The sequence below is a fragment of the Kogia breviceps genome, chromosome 17 (genome assembly GCF_026419965.1).
Source record: "Kogia breviceps isolate mKogBre1 chromosome 17, mKogBre1 haplotype 1, whole genome shotgun sequence".
Classification (NCBI taxonomy): domain Eukaryota; kingdom Metazoa; phylum Chordata; class Mammalia; order Artiodactyla; family Physeteridae; genus Kogia; species Kogia breviceps.
In genome coordinates, this window is record NC_081326.1 from 23522148 (window position 1) to 23540371 (window position 18224).

Genomic DNA, 18224 nt, shown 5'->3' on the forward strand with positions numbered 1-18224 from the left:
GGAAAAGAATTATAATATAGAAACAATAAATAAAATAACCTTTATATCCAAATGATTTAATTTTCATAGTTTTCTTCTAATCAAGGCTAACTATGTTCTTAAGTGGAGAATTCAATTTCTGATTTTATATATATTTTTTCTAGGTGGAACAGTCTTCATTCCTTCAACCATCATTCCTGTTATATAGTTTCAAGATCCTTTGTTGCCCTGATTATTTTCCTCGGAAAAAGACTCATTTTGTTTATAACCATTTTAGCAGATGCTGCTGGTAAATCCCACCAGATTCCTTAGGCACTTATAGTTCCCATTCATAACAGGTGTCCTAAGGCAAGCACCTGCAATTCCCAGATACGGGCTTTCTCTGTACAGTACTTACCAAGTCTCCTCCAATATCATCTACTTGACTCAAATCCTAGACTTATGGTTTACTTCTGGGGAAACTTAACCCGGATCACCCCTTTATTGCCACACTGCGTGGCAGGCGGGATCTTAGTTCCCTGACCAGGGATCCACCCATGCCCCCTGTAGTGGAAACATGGAGTCTTAACCACTGGATCGCCAGGGAAGTCCCCAGATCACCCCTCTTAAAATATCCTACTGTGTAGTTTGCACTCAAGCATGGAATGTTTTCTTTACTTGAATCTCGAGAGGCAGGCAATATTAAAATAGCAAAGAGTTTTGGGTAAACCATGTTAAGATTTTTTTTTTAAACTTGACTGTAAAGACAAGGCAAAATCATTTAAAGGTTTTCCAGCAATGGAATGGTAAGAGCAGATGTGCTTTGTGGAGGCTGGATTTGAGAAAGGCAAGACTTGGGGTGGATATCGACTTAGGAGTGTGCTCCTGTGGTCTAGGCAAGAAATGGTGGCTGTTTCTGACGATAGAAGCACTTAATAACTACAAAGCAAAGGGTGTGGTTTTGAGAGACATTTATGGAATAGAATTGACAAAACTTGGTTACTGGTATTAACTAGGTGTTGAAGGTGAGGGAGTAACTGGATAAATGTTGCTGCCATTTTTCTTCTTAAGGAAAGAGAAAGTTTGAGGAATCGGGAGAGAAGCTCTTGTTTTTAACATGCTGTATTTGAGATCTATGTGTGAGCCTGGAAAAGCCTTGTTGTTTTAGAGGGAACGTAAATAAAACATGTTTATGAAGCTGATATATACCTTTCATTTTATTTGTTCCAAAGTGTCTTCCACTTTCTATAGCATCTATCATCTGTATCATTTTTACATTAGCAGTGTTTGATATTTTCCTGTTACTAAAAATTATATTATGATGTAACTATTTGGACTAATTTCCATTTGCATATCAGTTTATACCTCTTATGTCCCCGGAGACTAGGTAGAGCATCAACAAATGTGAAGCTTGTATCTGTAAGACTTTTTTTTTTTTTTTCATTTTCAATGACTTTATTGAGAACATTTTGCAAACTAGATTTTACAATTTAACATTTTACAGTTAGAAATTTTATCTGCTACTACATAAGTTGCAAACTTTTCAAAACATAACAGAATGTTTGAAATTTCTTTGGAGTTTTTGGATTTCTTTGGATTTTTCTGTTCCTTGTTCAGCTCCTGAGATATATATTTTAAATTATTTATTGGCGTATTGTTTCTTTACAGTGTTAGTTTCTGCTGTACAGAAAAGTGAACGAGTTATACATACATATATACATACATACATATATCCCCTCCTTTTTGGATTTCTTTCCCATTTAGGTCACTACAGAGCACTGAGTAGAGTTCCCTGTGCTATACGGTAGGTTCTCATTAGTTATCTATTCTATACATAGAATAGTTATAGAATAGTTATCTATTCTATACATAGTAGTGTATATATGTCAATCCCAATCTCCTAGTTCATCAACCTCCCTTTCCTCCCTTGGTGTCCATACGTTTGTTCCCTACGTCTGTGTCTGTATTTCCACTTTGCAAATAGGTTCATCTGTACCATTTTTCTAGACTCCACATATATGCGTTAGTATGTGATATTTGTTTTTCTCTTTCTGACTTACTTCACTTTGTATGACAGTCTCTAGGTCCATCCATGTCTCTGCAAATGGCACAATTTAATTCCTTCTTATGGATGAGTTATATTCCATTGTATATATGTATATCTTCTTTATCCATTCCTCTGTTGATGGACATTTAGTTTGCTGTCATGTCCTGGCTATTGTAAATAGTGCTGCAATGAACGTTGGGATGCATGTATCTTTTTGAATTATGGTTTTCTTCGGGTATAAGCCCAGGACTGGGATTGCTGGATCATATGGTAGTTCTATTTTTAGTTTTTTACAGAACCTCCATACTGTTCTCCATAGTGGCTGTATCAATTTACATTCCCACCAACAGTGTAAGAGGGTTCCCTTTTCTCCATACCCTCTCCAGCATTTATTGTATGTAGATTTTTTGATGATGGCCATTCTGACTGGTGTGAGATGATACCTCACTGTAGTTTTGATTTACATTTCTCTAATAATTAATGATGTTGAGCATCTTTACATGTGCCTCTTGGCCATCTGTATGTCTTCTTTGGAGAAATTTCTATTTAGATCTTCCACCCATTGTTTGATTGGGTTGTTTGTTTTTTTGATATTGAGCTGCAGGAGCTCTTTGTCTATTTTAGAGATTAATCCCTTGTCAGTTGCTTTGTTTGCAGATATTTTCTCCCATTCTGAGGGTTGTCCTTTTGTCTTGTTTATGGTTTCCTTTGCTTTGCAAAGGCTTTTAAATTTAATTAGGTCAATGAATTTGGTAAAGTTCCCGGGTAGAAAGTTAATACACAGAAATCTCTTGCAGGGCTTCCCTGGTGGCGCAGTGGTTGAGAGTCTGCCTGCCGATGCCGGGGACATGGGTTTGTGCCCCGGTCTGGGAAGATCCCACATGCCGCGGAGCGTCTGGGCCCATGAGCCATGGTCGCTGAGCCTGCACGCCCGCATACCGAAAAAAAAAAAAAAAGAAAGAAAGAAATCTCTTGCATTCCTAAACACTAACAACAAAAAGCCATAATAAAATACCTAGGAATAAACCTACCTAAGGAGGCAAAAGACCTGTACTTGGAAAACCATAAGATACTGATGAAAGAAATCAAAGACTACACAAGCAGATGAGAGATATACCATGTTCTTGGATTGGAAGAATCAACATTATGAAAATGACTCTACTACCCAAAGCAATCTACAGATTCAATGCAATCCCTATCAAACTACCACGGGCATTTTTCACAGAAATAGAGCAAGAAATCTCACAATTTGTATGGAAACACAAAAGACCCTGAATAGCCAAAGCAATCTTGAGATAGAAAAACATAGCTGGACGAATAAGGCTCCTGGACACTAGACTATACTACAGTTATCTATAGCTACAGTTCAGACCATAGCTACAGTTATCAAGACAATATGGTAATGGCACAAAAACAGAAATATAGATCAATGGAACAGGGTAGGAAGCCCAGAGATAAACTCATGTACATATGGTCACCTTATCTTTGATAAAGGATGCAGGAATATACAGTGGAGAACAGACAGCCTCTTCAATAAGTGGTGCTGGGAAAACTGGACAACTACATATAAAAGAAAGAAATTAGAACGCTCCCTAACACCATACACAAAAATAAACTCAAAATGGATTAAAGACCTAAATGTAAGGCCAGACAGTATTAAACTCTTAGAGAAAAACATAGGCAGAACACTCCATGACGTAAATCACAGCAAGATCCTTTTTGACCCACCTTCTAGAGAAATGGAAATAAAACCAAAAATAAACAAATGGGACCTAATGAAACTTAAAAGCTTTTCACAGCAAAGGAAACCATAAACAAGAGGAAAAGACAACCCTCAGAATGGGAGAAAATATTCGCAAATGAAGGAACTGACAAAGGATTAATCTCCAAAACTTACAAGCAGCTCATGCAGGTCAATATCAAAAAAAAAAAAAAAAAAACCCAAACAACCCAATCCAAAAATGGGCAGAAGACCTAAATAGACATTTCTCCCAAGAAGATATACAGATTGCCAACAAACACATGAAATAATGCTCAACATCATTAATCATTAGAGAAATGCAAAGCAAAACTACAATGAGATATCTTACACCAGTTAGAATGGCCATAATCAAAAAATCTACAAAAAATAAATGCTGGAGAGGGTGTGGAGAAAAGGGAACCCTCTTGCACTGTTGGTGGGAATGTAAATTGATACAGCCACTATGCAGAACAGTATGGAGGTTCCTTAAAAACTAAAAATGGAACTACCATAAGCCCCAGCAATCCCACTACTGGACATATACCCTGAGAAAACCATAATTCAAAAAGACTCATGTACCACAATGTTCATTGCAGCTCTATTTACAATAGCCAGGACATGGAAGCAACCTCAGGTCCATCAACAGATGAATGGATAAAGAAGATGTGGCACATATATACAATGGAATATTACTCAGCCATAAAAAGAAACAAAATTGAGTTATTTGTAGTGAGGTGGATGGACCTAGAGTTTGTCATACAGAGCGCAGTAAATCAGAAAGAGAAAAATAAATACCGTATGCCAACACATATATATGGAATCTAAGGGGAAAAAAATGGTTCTGAAGAACCTAGGGGCAAGATGGGAATAAAGATGCAGACCTACTAGAGAATGGGCTTGGGGATATGGGGAGGGGGAAGGGTAAGCTGGGAAAAAGTGAGAGAGTGGCATGGAAATATATACACTACCAAATGTAAAATAGATAGCTAGTGGGAAGCAGCCGCATAGCACAGGGAGATCCACTCGGTGCTTTGTGACCACCTAGAGGGGTGGGATAGGGAGGGTGAGAGGGAGGGAGACACAAGAGGGAAGAGATATGGGAACTTATGTATATGTATCACTGTTTCACTTAGTTTTAAAGCAGAAACGAACACAGCATTGTAAAGCAATTATACTCCAATAAAGATGTTAAAAAGAAGACAACTAAACAATAGATGGATAAATTATTTTCTATGATAGGTGCCAATATGTTTGGAAAAAATGAAGGAATAAATCAGGGTAAGCAGAATGGGAGGATGGTGGTAAAGGTGGGAGTAGGGAGAGAGCAGTTAGTAGTGTTAAGATAGGTCTGCTTGAAAAATTGAGGTCTGAGCAAATGTTTGTAGGAGGTAAGGGTATTTGTTACCTAAGAGTACATTTAGGGGAAGAGCATTCCAGCCAGAGCAATCAGCTAGAGCAAAGACCCTAAGATGGGAATAGACTTGGGATAACCAAGAAACAGCAAGGAGGTCAGTGGGCTGGAACAGGGTGTGCATGGGGGAACCAGGGTGTCAGTTGATATAGGGTCTTATAGATATTGTAAGAACTTTAGCTTTTACTATGAGTGAGATGGGAAAATGGCTAAGAGCAGAGCAAAGATATATTCTGATTTATATTTTCAAAGGTTCACACAGGCTTCTTTACTAAGAATAGACAATAGATGGTCTAGTGTGGAAGCACAGGCCCCTTAGGAGGCTTTTACAACTGCCCAGGTGAGAGATGATGGGGCCCTAAGTCAGCATTGTAGTGATGGAAGCAATGAGAAGTGGCTGGACTCTAAATATATTTTGAATGTAGAGTCAAAAGTATTTGCTGTTGGTTTTGCATGTGAAATGTGAGAAACAGAAAAGTCAAAAGTGACTTTAAGGTTCTTAGGCTGAGCAAGTAGTAGGATGGAGTTGCTTTTTACCAAACAGGGAATACAATAGAACAGTAGGTTTTGGGGGTGGGCTGAAAGATCAAGAGTTCAATTGTTGCAATGCTAAGTATGAGCTACTTATTAAATAACCAAGTGGTTAAAAATAGAGTAATGCTGAGTATATGAATATGATAACCCACACTCTAGTTTTTTCCTCATCATTTATTCATTTTGTTTTGTACCAAATAAATGGCAGTATATTTATAGCAGAGACTCAAGGCAATATCATTATAAACCTGACTCAGTGAGACTAGGTGTGCTGAAAGTTAATTTACAAAAGGCGGACTGGAGGACCTCATGGAGAATAATTCATATTAATAGAAGATGCAAAGGAAACAAACTTGACCCAACAGCAAATTGCAGAATTGGCCCAATAGCAGACTTGGCCCCAGAGTGGCAATTCCAACCACAGAATGATGTCCATCTCTCAGATTTGTTCCAAGTCCAACTCCTTCCCTCCTTACTTCCTTCCATGGTAGGCTCATTTTTGGATATTATGAGAGTGAGGGTTGTGAATAAAAAGTTAAAGGATTACTTCCACTAAAGTCTCTGTAAGGTATTAGGACACAAGAGATTATTACGTTGGTTCATTTATGACAGATTGTTATGGGTAAGAAAAGGGATCCATTTCTCCTCACATTAGTATAGAATACTGAGTAGCTTTTGTACCTTGGTATTCACTATATCAGCACCAGCAGCGAAGGCCATAATAGGAAGTACCAGCAGTGTCAAGTACAGGGGACCTCAGAACTGTGGTACCCAGTGGAAGTGGTAGCTGAGTCTAGAAAAGATGATGGTGCCCAGTCACAAGGTAGATGTTATGTACTGAATGTTAGTGTCTGCCTCAAATTCATATTTGGTATACTAAAACCCCAGTGAGGTAGAGTTTGGGGAGGTATTTAGGTCTTGGGGGTGCAGCCCTCATGAATAGAATTAGTGTTCTTATAAGAAGAGACACAGAGACATGATCTCTCTCTCCACCGTGGGAGGACACGATTAGAAAATGGCAGTCTTTAAAACAAGAAGACGGCCTTCACCAAGAATTCAAGCATGCTAACACCCTGATCTCAGACTTCCAGCCCCTAGAACTGTGAGAAATAATAGTTTGTTATTTCAGCCACCTGTTTTATGGCACTTTGTTGTAGCAGTCCATAGATCCCCAGAATTGTAGGAGATTCACTGCAGTACTTAGGGTATGTGAATGTGTTTGTGTGTGTGTGTGTGTGTGTGTGTGTGTGTGTGTGTGGACTATGCAGACGGTTCGGTACAAAATAGCAGATGGGTTTGAGAACCAGAGAAATATAAGTTTTTTCTATCAAAGTGATTTGATTTTGGCCTCAGTCGAGGGTGGACTAAAAGAGTGAGTTTACATCAGTTTTCGCAAAAAAGATACAATATTTTTGGTCACCTTGGTTATTTAGCATAGGATGCTACTGAAACAAAAATCATGAGCCTCATGTGCCTTTGGGGAAGAGTTATTAGGAAAGAAGTATTAATGAGGTTCTAAGTGACTACTGTAGATGCTTTACATAAGCTATTTCATGATACAAGCTACCATTGACTCAGTGAGTCCTGGACTATTATAATATAGAAGGAAAGACTTGATTATAAAGATGATGATGATGATGGTGATGGCAACTATTTTACAGAGGAATTTCTAAGGCATATACAGTTTGTTTTACATACATTATGTTATTTAATCTTTACAGCAATACTATTAGATTGACATCATTACACACATTTTACAAATGAGGAAACTGAGAATCAGGTAGGTTAAGAAGTTTGCACAGTTACATGGTTAAGCTGCAAAAATGGTTCTTCAAATCTAGACCTTTCTGACTTTGAAGTCCACATTCTAAATACTTAGGACAGCTTTTGTTTCAATAATGCTACACAAACCATCCCAGAATTCATAGGCTTTCAATTACAAATATTTATTTTCCTCAACCTTGTATGTGTGGGCCTGCTGGGGCAGCTCTACTTCAGGCTGTAGGTCAGCAGGGTTTGACTCCAGCTTTGGATAGGGTTCATGTTTGCTCATGTATCTCATTTTGGGTGTACTAGGAGTGTACTTTCATCACGGCCATCAGAGGTGTCCAGGTGACCACATATAGTCTTCCCTGGTAATCCTGGGGTGGTGGGGTGATTGGTTCCGGGACCCCCTTCAGATACCAAACTCCAGGGATGCTCAAGTCCCTTAGTTGGCCCTCCATATTGCATCTGTCGATTCAACCAACCACAGACTGTAAATATAGTGCTCGATATGTGGTTGGTTAAATCAAGGGATGTGGAACTCGTGGATATGGAGGGCCCACTGTACAGTTTTTTCTGCTTGTGTCACATCCACAGACATTTCAAAGAAAGTCACATGGTCAAGCCAAATGTCACAGGGAGTGAGGAAACGTCCCCACAGTGGGGAGAACTATAAAATTACATCGCTTAAGGAATAGACTGATGATTTTATAATACAGAAGGAGCAAAGAATTGAGATCAATAATCCAGTTTACCACAGTACTACATCACACTACTTTCCTGTTGAAAGGAAATTTATCACTGCTTCAAAAGAGTCATTCTAACTATATTATCCACTGATAGTGTTTTGAAAGTGTTATCTTTCTAAATGAAGAGCTGCATCACACAAAATATTAGATCTTAATACACGCTTGAAAAGGTTACTGATGAAAATAGCCTAGTGAACTGGCAAGTGCAAAGACATATTTTCTACTTCTATTACTTTTATGCATTTCTCTGTGAATAAGATTAAATTACATTTAACATTATCATCTGTGTCCAAGTTGGATCTCTTTATAGTTTCTGGACTTACTCCTCACCCACTCCCCATAATTGCTAATTTCATGTACATATGAATGTTTCACCTGCTGGGCTGTCATATACAGCTTATAATACTGAGCTTTACCTCGTAAGCTTTTTCTATATGATAAGAAAGCAACTGTTTAATTCATCAAAATCAGAAAAACAATATGATCCAACAAATTATTTTGCCTCATACATACTAAACAGTATTTTTATTGATTGAGGCTTTTATTTTTCATCTCACGTGGTTATTATGACTTCACACAGACGATGCTTTTAGTTTATGGAGATTCTACAATTCAGTACTGCTGGTACATCATTTAACCTCCAAGTTCTATGATTCTGAAATCTTCTAGGAAGTAAGTTTAGTAACTCTGAATTATTGTTTATTTCACCCCTGCCAGATGCAAGTACATTCATCAACATTCACCTGGACTCTGAGGTTCTTTTCTTGAAAAATCTTCCAGCTGAGTCCCTAAATGTTTGTAGAACCTTCCAAATAAATCCAAAAGCATTTTAAAGGAGAGTTGTAGCATGGATTTTTGTTCTTTATTTGTATCTTTGGCTTTATAAGGAGTCCTTTTCAAGAGTGCACCATGGTGGAGCTAGAGGTAGTTACAATAGAAGATAGTTTCTTGCAGAGAGAAAGCTTAGTTTAGACATTTCACTTCTTTAACATTTCTTTCCAACCTTCTATCAAAAGCATCCATTGGGGATGGGGGGGGGCACTGTTAAAGCACATGAGGAATATGCTGTGAAAGACTGTCCACCTTTGATAGCGGAGAGCAAAAGTCAGTCAAAGGTGACCTTTTTTTCCTATTATGTAGCTCAGCTGAGGAACTTGGGCAACTTAGCTTCTTCAACCATACAGTCCTCTCAATAGCCCGTCTATGACAGCCCAGCAGGTGAATTATTTGCTTCTCATTGTAAAAACCTACAAAGTTCACTGTGCAAAACGCTCACAGTTGTGTGAAACTCACCTCCAAAAATTGGACAGCAGTCCTAGGGGCGAGGAAACAGGTCTTCTGTTCATTCTCTTTGAACCTGAGGACAGACGGGTTTAACTGTGCTCCTCCTGAGTGCTGGGCTCTGAGCCAAGTGCTCTGTGTATCATCCTTATGAAGTAGGTAGTATTCTTAGACCCGTTTTATAGGTAAGGAATCTGAGACTTAGAGAAATTACAAGTTGCTCAAGGTCACACAACTATGAAGTGGAGGAATCAGGCTTTTGACTCTAAAACATCTTCATGGCTACCACAAGCTCCCTGCCCCTGTCTCGCTATAGTTCGCATTGGAAACGCATCATACACGGGCAAGAGGCCACCAAAAGTGATTCAATGTCTTAATTTTAAAACCTTTTATATATAATTGTGTATGTATGTGTGCGTGTGTTTCTGTACCAGAACTAATTTGAGGGAAAATGTAAGGCTTTCCTAATCCCCCAAAATGTTGTTTCAAGAACAAAGGTCTGGAGAAAAACAGGGTCATGGCCTAGAAATAAATAGCTTGTAGAAGCAAAGTACTTGGATTCATATCCAGATTCCACCTTCCTAGATGACTGATCTTTGGAAAAATCACCCTAGGTATCAGAGACTCCTTTTCCTCCTCTGTAAAGTAGTAATATGTATATCCTCTCTTCATGAGAAGTCAATGAGACAATACATACTATAATATAGGCCTAATAATTGTGGGACTCTGACAGTGTTAAGTGACTTCCATTTTCTGTAATAAAGTATGCCCTGTGTGTGTGTGTGTGTGTGTGTGTGTGTGTAGAAGAAAGAGGAACTGTTTATCCCATCATTTTGACTAGAATGTCAATTTGATTTTTATAAAATAGAGTATTGTTCATTTGACTCTTAGAAAGTGGGGTAATGTGTTGGGCCATAGAAAATGCTATAGATGGTTGAGGACTGAGATTCGTTTGGCAGAATAATTTTGGCACCCAGATTATTCACTAAGCAGTCATAAACGACTGAACGGATTGAAAGAAAGACTCTAAGGTGTCTGCTATTCTAGGTGATGGGAATTGTTGAGAAGGGGATGAAGAAGTCCTTTTATGGACCTTATATGTAGTCAAATCAACTTTCACAGATTTTCTCCTCCGTTTAATTATGGGGCTGAGCTTGCATCTTCTATCTGCATAAAGGTTGTACAGGAGACTGTGATGCAACTATCTACATTATATTTTTTGCTTTATTTTAATAATACAGAGGTCTGACCTCAAGTTAAAATAATAGGAATTAGCATCTAACCATGATTTTGATTAATCTGAAAAGTTTCTCTGTATGCTAAAAAAAAAAAAAAAAAAAAGAAGAAGAAACCGTTTTCTTAAAATTCCCAAGACTGATTCATGTACTGGACAGGTCATTTAATTTGGCATATTTCACTGACCTTGACAAAATAGACCTTCAAATACCACTAAAAATCCTTAGCACTGGGCAGCTCTTCAGGGATTCAGGGTTTAGGACTTGTTTAATTTTTGGCAAGAATTTCTAACATGTCAGCTGAACAGATTTTCCATTCTGTGTTTTTGATCTCATAAAATCAGATTGCCCATAGCTGTGTTTTTGATCCCATAATTTCTTCTTTCACATTTATAGCTGTTTTCTGGCGAGGTTTGGGTATCTGTCTATTGCACTTGATTCATGGGCACTTGGGCTGACCTCAGAAAGGACAGAGTGAAATTTTATAGAGCACTTTGGCATGTCTTTCTCCACCATTTCTCATAGACTCTGGACATAAATAATTTGTTAGGCACAGAATGTTGAGATATATAAAGAGGAGTGGCTGATGAGATAGTGAGTCAGGAGACATTATTATGTGTGGGCATCTGATGGAAGATTTAGGATGCCAAAGGGTTTGGAGTTGAACTGATAGCAAAGAGGAAGTCCTTGAGTAAGGGAATAGTGTAATGAAAACTACATTTTATAAGAAGACCTTGATATAGTGTCTTGGATAATCTAACATGGGAAAAAAGTAGGAAGCAATTACAAGTTATTATAGTATGGACAGGAGATAATGAGGTTTTAATGATTATTTTAAGATTTCTCTGCTTAAGTAGAATATGATTAAAGGTAGAAGTCATATTCTTTTCTAAATTTTTGAACAACTGGAAAACAGATTTAGATAGTCTGGAAAAAATAGAAGTAATGAATTTAAGGTTGTACTAATTTTCACCTTCCATTGTCCATCCTGGATTTCTTTATGCTATACCTGTCTGTCTTGATTATACAGTTTCTGCCCTGAATTGAATGATGTAGAAGTAATTTTAGGTTTCTGTAATTAAACATTTTTACTTGAAAGAGACGTTTTAGGTAATCCATAGTAATACCTATCTATCTGTGTTTGTTTCTTTCACTAAGAATGGTTTAACATAACACATAATTAATCTTTACCAACAAAAATACAAACTATAAAATTTTGAAATATGAATTTTATCCAGTTATACATTCATCATCATCTATTTGCTCATTCATTCAGCAAATATTTATATTCTTAAGAACTTGTAATTAGCATTTATCAAGCATTTCAGGGTGACTGAAAGGTAGATCCGTGTGGATTCTGATCTTGTATTTCTGAGTTCCTCTTAGGATCCACTACTTCAAAATTCTCCCTGGTAGTCTTATATAAGACAATTGCAACCATATATACCACCTAGATTATACCCTGAAATTGAAATAGATTAAAAACTAACTCAAAACAATACATTAGGGTTTGTTATCTCAAATGGTGGTATATTTCTTTATTTCTTGCTAAACAGAGAATTATGTTCATTAAAGAAGAACAGTAAAACCCAGTCTACTTCTATTATTTCATATCAACTCTCTAGATCTGAGCTAATTTACTAGCCACTAACTAAATGTGGCTAGTCTGAATTGAGATGTGCTATATGTATAAAATACACAGCAGATTCTTAAGATTAGTACAAAAGAAAAAGTGTAAAATATTTCATTAATAGTTTTTGTATTGATTACATCTTTTTTTTTTTTTTTGGCTGCACCCTGTGGCTTGTGGGATTTCAGTTCCTCCACCAGGGATTGAAACCAGGCTCTGGGCTCTCTGCAGTGAAAGTGCAGAGTCCTAACCACTGGACCACCAGGGAATTCCCTGATTACATATTGAAATAATATCTTTGAAATAGTGAGTTAAATAGATATATTATTTAAATTATGTCATTTGTTTATTTTTTAATATAGCTACTAGAAAAGCTAAAATTCAACATGTAGCTCACATATTTTTACATGACAGCACTACTATAGATTAAATATTCTTGCGAATAGTTCTGCAGATGAGTAGGCCTATGAAAATTCTATTTGCCAGATTTTCTTTGGCTTTGTCCACAGTAAAATGCCACATTTGTTAGAGTCCACATCTATTCTACCAAAATACTACACTAGTGATTCCCCATATCATTAGATAAGAGAGTAGAAGCATCTGTTTGAAGTTAGTACAAATGTGTATTTCTATGAACATGAAACAGAAAAAAATGATAGGAAGGAGAGGCAGCTATTCCCTCTTTTTAAAAAGAACCACTGATCCATTTCTAATTGGCATGTACTTGCTCTGTCTTGCCAGCTCTGTCTCGGTGCAATGCATTTGAGATGATTATCCTTGAGGATGGTTCAATCTGCTAAACGTCATCACATTTCACTAAATTCAGTGAATCTTGAGCAAGGTACTTTGATCTACATAATCTCAGTAATAAAAAACCTGAGGCCCCAAAGAGGAAAATCTTCCTCTTCCTTTTTTAAATTTTTTTCGACCCCAAATTTATTCCAGTTGCTTTCACCTGATGGGATACATGTTGGAACAGTCAATGCTTTCCCAGGGTAGATGAGCTGTCACCTCAGCCTCCACCTTTGCCCCAGACTATGGCAACGCAGACAACTATTGTAGGAAGGTTGAACTGACCTCAATGACACCAGCCTTAAAAGGGAAACATGGCAACTTTTATTGAATATCCACTATGTGCCAGGCACTGAGGGCTATTTACACACATTCTGTCAATTAATCCCTATTCCAAGCTGAGATTCCCTAACTAGCAATGATGGAGCCTAGATTGGAAATCAGCTATCTTTAAGTCACTCATTTATGATTTTTCAAGTTATTATTTAGCTAAGAATGCATCCTCTGTTTCATTAATTATTTGTCATCAATAAATTTATTAATAGACCCTCTTTTGGGTTTATTTATTATTTGCACTTCTTCCCCAACAATAAATAAGTTAGGATAAAAATCCAGATTAACTTACCTTATACTGTCTCATAATTACTTTTTAAGTAACATTACTTATAATTTATTCACATTTCACTAAATAGACTTCAGGATTGACTTTTACTTATCTTGAACAATTTGTGGTCATTTGTAAATTGTTACTTCTTTAAAAATAATGCCTGGGACTTCCCTGGAGGTCTAGTGGTTAAGACTCCACACTGCCAATGCAGGGGACATGGGTTTGATCCCTGGTCGGGGAAGTAAGATCCCACATGCTGCGGAGCAGCCAAAAAATAAAAACGAAAAATAATGCCTAACTGGTATATATGCTTTTAACTACATGCCAGGAACAGTTCTCAACACTTTATATATATATATATATATCTTCTCATCTAATTATTTCCCAAATCCTATGATGTAGGTACTGTTATTATCCCCATTTTACAAATACTGGAGGTTAATGACTACTAAGTAGAAGATCCAGAATCAAGACCAGGCAGGCAACCTACTCCTACTTCCAGAGTTTACATGCTCGATTTCTATGTTATTCTGCTATTTTCTTTCTTTTTTTTTTTTCTTTTTTTTGGGGGGAGGTATGCGAGCCTCTCACTGTTGTGGCCTCTCCCGTTGCGGAGCACAGACTCCGGACGCGCAGGCTCAGCGGCCATGGCTCACGGGCCCAGCCGCTCCGCGGCATGTGGGATCCTCCCAGACCGGGGCACGAACCCGTGTCCCCTGCATCGGCAGGCGGACTCTCAACCACTGCGCCACCAGGGAAGCCTCTGCTATTTTCTAATTAATGGGTTACCTACTCTTTACAGTTCTCTCTTCAGAAATACTTCAGGGGCTCCCCTGGTGGCGCAGTGGTTGAGAGTCCGCCTGCCGATGCAGGGGACACGGGTTCGTGCCCCGGTCTGGGAGGATCCCACATGCCGCGGAGCGGCTGGGCCCGTGAGCCATGGCCGCTGAGCCTGCGCGTCCGGAGTCTGTGCTCCGCAACGGGAGAGGCCACAACAGTGAGAGGCCCGCGTACCACAAAAAAAAAAAAAAAGACATACTTCAATTTATTGCCAGTTTCCATTTCCCAGGAAGAATAATAGAACCAATCAGAGAAACATTGTGGAAGATGAACTGAATTTAAGTAGTTAGATTTTGAAACAGAAGCAAATATTTAGATTATTTTTAATGTTTTCTTCTGCGTCTATATTTTGTGAATTACATATATTCTTTACTATAAGTATTCAGTAAGAATTCAAATTCAATTCAAATTTACCTAGTCTTGACTTAAATTAGTGGTAAAACTATTGAGGAATTCTTGTACACTGCCAGTTGTTGGTATTTGCGCTTTTCTCTGGGTCTCCGATCTTTCAGATCAAAAGACAGAATAGAATACAGTAGTGGAAAGGCAGAATCGCCAGGCCCAGTCTCTGCCAAGCCTGAACACATCAGTGAGTGTTGTGACAAAAGTCTTATCTAAACCACTAAGATGTTTCAGTATTAAAGTTGAAGACAGCAAATGGGAAGGAAAATGGCAGGATATTCTGAGTTTAGACAGTATATAAAGGCTTCTCAGGTGAATCAGGCAAGCTGAATTTTCAGCTCTTTTTAAAGACGTCTTCTGTACCATATTTGCAGAGGTATCGCACACAACATTCATTCAGTTGACCAGTTTTGCTTAGTTTGAACCAGTTCTTTTATCTACTTTAATTCCTTTGACTAGTTGACGTTCAAAATGTGCATCAGATTAGCTGTATCTTTGAGCAGAGATTTCTCTTTACTTTCATAAAATATACCTCAAAGTTTATTAAAGGCTTTCAGTGGCATTAAGAGCTTTGTTTTCAAAATGTACAGTAAATTGCACAGAAAATGGTCTTTAATTTTTCTGATCTAATTTTGGAAATAATTTCCTGAGTATTTTCCCAGTTGTTCTGAGAACATGTGGAAAATGGTGCAGAATTTAACAGATGAAAGGATTTAATGTAAAGCCTATTTCCTTAATGTTTCTGTGCTTTGAAATGTCTTAACATTACAGCTATTTTTTATTTTGAAGTATGATGCATGAAATTTTAATTCAAATGTAACAGTCCTCCAATTTGACTTTCTTTCTATTGTGAGTGTGTGTTTGAAGAAAGTAAAGGCAAAGCAGGTTAAAGTATATATTGTTCTGAAATTTGGTTGTTATATTGATAATGACAATCAGCTTCTGTATTTGTCAGAGAATTGAAGGTTTAATTGCCAAGTTGTGATTCAAGCTATTCTTCAGGTTTTATAACATTTATACTGATTTTTCCCTGTTCCTAGAGTTCAGGTTATCTCTCCTATTCAGTTTCAGTCCCCACTAAACACATTTGGGAGTGTATATATTATCAGGCAGCTATAATCTCTCTACTTTTGTGCACCTGCAAAGCAAGATCATAGAACAAGCTTAACTACCTAAAAACAGTAAGGAAGCATTCAGTCTATAGACTTAAAGGTGCTATACCATCATTCTGCTAAATTCCAAAACTTCAGAATATCTGTGCAAATAAGCAAACACCTCAACAAAATATCATAATGAAATTACTGCATTTTTTCTCTTTCTTTCCCTCCTGAAGACTCCCATGTCACTTGGTTTAAAATTTTCCAATTTCAGCCTTCTGCACCTCGATAGCTCCTTGGCAATGACCTGGAAAGCACAATATGATCTGACCCCTGCCTACCTCTTAGAACGTATCTCTGTGATTCCCCCACTGCTCACTCTGTCAACACATTGACCCTCTTTCTGTTCTGACTGAGGGTCTTGGCATTGATTATTCTTTCTAGCCCAAATATTTTCTCTTAGATCTTCTCATGCCTAAGTTCTTCTTACCATTCAGGTTTCAGCCCAACTATTACTTTCTCAGGGAAGTATTATCTCTCTACTCACTATGAAGTAACTGCCATCCCTACCCTAAGTCACTTAACCCACTTTAAATGATCTTGTTTATTTCCTTATTTTCATTCTTCTCTCCTTATTATATTCAGTTCCATGAGCTCAAGAATCTTATAAGTTTTGTTAATCCTTATATTTCCTTATACTTCCTGGCATATGGTAGGTACTAGGAAGTGGATAAATGGATAGAATAGGCACAACACAACTTATACTTTACATAGTGGCTAGATGCATCTGCTTTGTATTTGGGCAGGAGTTGTGTAAAGGTTGTAAAATAGCTTTCATCAGAGGAGACAAAAGAAGATAAATGGCTTTCAAAAGGACTGCATTCATTAGTGAATGAGGAGCTAACAAGTCTTTTTTTTTTAAGATATATATATATATTTACATTGGGGTACAGTTGTTTTACAATGATGTGTTAGTTTCTACTGTACAGCGAAGTGGAGTTCCCTGTGCTGTACAGAAGGACAAGTATTCTTAAATAAAAATTTACAAAACAGTTCTAAGGCAAAAGGAGACAACATTAGTCACGTGGTGGCATCTCTGAAGATTAAAGATGAAATGAAATTAGACTAGTTGCATGAAGGAGTTTCTTTGTTTGACGGTAATCATTATTTGGAATCACCTACACCCCAAATCTATCTTACTAGATTTCAGGAAGAGAAAGACAATTACTTGGGCACAAATCCATTTTCTTCCTTTCTTACTGTAAAACTTTAGTGCTTTTGGTTTGATAAATTGCCTAAACTACCTGGCTGGCTTGAAGGGAAAGTTATGTTTTTGCATTTATATTAAACAAAAAACTTGGGCTTTAAAAATAAATCATCACATCTGATGGTACTGCCTCTCTTTCATTTGTTTGCTATCAAGTGTGAGTTAAAGGTTACAGGCAGAACAATCCCAGGAGAGCAATTTACACTTCAGGTAGCAGTAAAGCCCTGTAACCAATAACCATCACAAAGAGAGGAGCTGTCAAAGACCAAATTCATTGCTCCCATACCCAGAGTCCTTTTGTTTTCAGAAGACACTGAAATATGTTCTCTTTTCTTAGCCCACGAGAATTTCAAAGATGTCCTTTGACCTGTCTTTTGGCACCATACAATAAATATAGAAAATTCTCCAACACTGCCTTAAGATCACGTATTGGAGGAGAGAGAGTGGGCACACAGATGTTATACTGAATGACAGTAACTTTATTGTCTTAATGCATTTAAAATTTGGTGCAGGGTGTGGACTCAGCATAACTTTTGGTAGGCAGTGTTTCCTCATTATAGGCCTTCCCTAGGAAAATAATATAAACTGTGCCTAACTCACTCTGCCATTCCTGGCTTGGTTCTAGGGTCTCCCAGGGCCTGTTATTACTATGTACATTGAAGTTCATGATGAATTTTTTCTAGCCTTTTCTTCAAAGTTTTACCTTTCTAGTCTTTCCAAGTGACTATAATAATCAATATTCAACTTTGTAGCTGTGTGACTTTTAAAATTCCTTTAATTTTTCTGGACCTAAATATTCTTATTTGTAGAATATTGCCACTGAAGGCCTTATCCGGGATCTTTCCCAGCATTAAAATATAAAGTTAAAG